The sequence below is a fragment of the Triticum urartu genome, chromosome 5A, assembly GCF_056163025.1.
Source record: "Triticum urartu cultivar PI428250 chromosome 5A, HENAU_Tu73, whole genome shotgun sequence".
Lineage (NCBI taxonomy): Eukaryota > Viridiplantae > Streptophyta > Magnoliopsida > Poales > Poaceae > Triticum > Triticum urartu.
Window position 1 is genome coordinate 339,777,377 of NC_141877.1, and position 2,547 is coordinate 339,779,923.

Genomic DNA, 2,547 nt, shown 5'->3' on the forward strand with positions numbered 1-2,547 from the left:
GTCGAATCAATAAATTTGGGTTGAATACTCTACCCTCGAAAACTGTTGCGATCCCCTATACTTGTGGGTTATCAAGACTATTTTCTGGCGCCGTTGCCGGGGATCATAGCTCTATTCTTTGAGTCACGTGGGATTTATATCTGCTAGTCACTATGAAGAACTTGAAAGATCAAAGAACCAAGATTTTTCCCTCAACTACGAGGGGAGGTAAGGAACTGCCATCTAGCTCTGCACTTGATTCACCTTCTGTTTTGAGTAAACTTGCGACACCTACACATGCTATCGATTCTGATAGGTCACATGTTATTGATGATGCCACTTCTTCTATGCATGATGCTTATGATGAAACTACTTCTATGCTTGATACTACCGTGCCACTGGGTGAATTTCTTGATGAATAACTTGCTAGGGTTAGAGAGAATGAAATTATTGAAACTGATAATATTTATGAAAGTGATGATGAAGATTCTCCCACTAGATATGAATTGCCTGTTGTGCCTGAGGGTTATGTTATGCATGAAGAAACTGCTAGAGACTACTTAGCTTGCAATGATAGATCTGATTTTAAGAAATTATTAGCCATGCTTAAAGAAAAGTCTTTGAATGCTAGAATGAAATATGACCCTGCTTTTGTTACTTCACCTATCTTTATTAATGATAACGATTATGATTTCTCTGTCGATCCTGAGTTAATTACTTTGGTTGAATCTGATCCTTTTCATGGCTATGAATCTGAAACTGTTGTGGCACATCTTACTAAATTAAATGATATAGCCACCCTGTTCACTAATGATGAGAAAACTCGCTATTACTTTATCCTTAAGTAATTTCTGTTATCATTACACGGTGATGCTAAAACATGGTTTAATTCTCTTTATCTTGGTTGTGTGCGTAGTCCCCAGGATATGATTTATTACTTCTATGCTAAATATTTCCCCGCTCATAAGAAACAAGCTGCTTCAATGGAAATATATAATTTTGGGCAAATTGAAGAAGAGAGTCTCCCACAAGCTTGGGGGAGGCTTCTCCGATTACTTAATGATTTGCCTGATCATCCTCTCAAGAAAAATGAAATACTTGATATCTTTTATAATGGACTAACCGATGCTTCGAGAGACTACCTGGATAGTTGTGCTGGTTGTGTTTTCAGGGAAAGAACTGTTGATCAAGCTGAATTGCTATTGAATAATATGTTGACTAATGAAAATAATTGGACACTTCCTAAACCAACTCCTAAGCCATCTCCGAATAAAAGGGGTATTCTATTTCTCAGTCCTGAAGATATGCAAGAGGCAAAGAAATCTATGAAAGAAAAATGTATTAAAGATGAAGATGTTAAGAATTTACCACCTATTGAAGAAATACATGGTCTTGATAACCCGACACAGGTAGTAAAGGTAAATTCTCTCTATAGATTTGATGAAGGTGATATTCCTCGTAATAAGTCTGCTAGCCAATGCTTGGATGAGTTTGATGATTTTATTGTTAAACAAGAAAACTTCAATGCTTATGTTGGTAGACAATTGAAACACAATGCTGATATGCTTGAACACTTGAGTGATTATATGTCTAGAGTTAAAGGTGAACTTAAACTTATTAGTAAACATGCTTCTATGGTTACCACTCATGTAGAACAAGTGCTTAAAGCTCAAAATGGTTTGCTCAATGAATTAAATAATAAGAAGAATGATAATGCTGTTAGAGTTGTGACTAGAGGAGGTAAAATGACTCAGGAACCTTTGTATCCTGAGGGCCAGCCCAAGAGAATTGAGCAAGATTCTCAGAGAGCTAATGTTGATACACCTAGTCCTTCTAAGAGGAAGAAAAAGAAAAATGATAGGACTTTGCATGCTTCTAGTGAACCTGTTGTTGAAATACCTGAGAATCCCAATGACATTTCTATTTCTGATGCTGAAACACAATCTGGTAATAAACATGAACCTAGTGATAATGTTAGTGATGATGTTCATGTTAATGCTCAACCTAGCAATAATAATGATGTAGAAATTGAACCTGCTGTTGATCTTGATAACCCACAATCAAAGAATCAACGTTATGATAAGAGAGACTTCGTTGCTAGGAAACACGGTAAAGAAAGAGAACCATGGGTTCAGAAACTCATGCCTTTTCCTCCTAAACCTTCCAAGAAAAAGGATGATGAGGACTTTGAGCACTTTGCTGAAATGATTAGACCTATCTTTTTGCGTATGCGTTTGACTGATATGCTTAAAATGAACCCTTATGCTAAATACATGAAAGATATTGTTACAAATAAAACAAAGATACCGGAGGCTGAAATTTCCACCATGCTTGCTAATTACACTTTTAAGGGTGGAATACCAAAGAAACTAGGAGATCCCGGAGTACCAACTATACCATGCTCTATTAAAAGAAACTATGTTAAAACTGCTTTATGTGATCTTGGAGCCGATGTTAGTGTTATGCCTCTCTCTGTATATCGTAGACTTGATTTGAATAAGTTGACACCTACTAAAATATCTTTGCAAATGGCCGATAAATCAACTGCTATACCTGTCGGTATTTGTG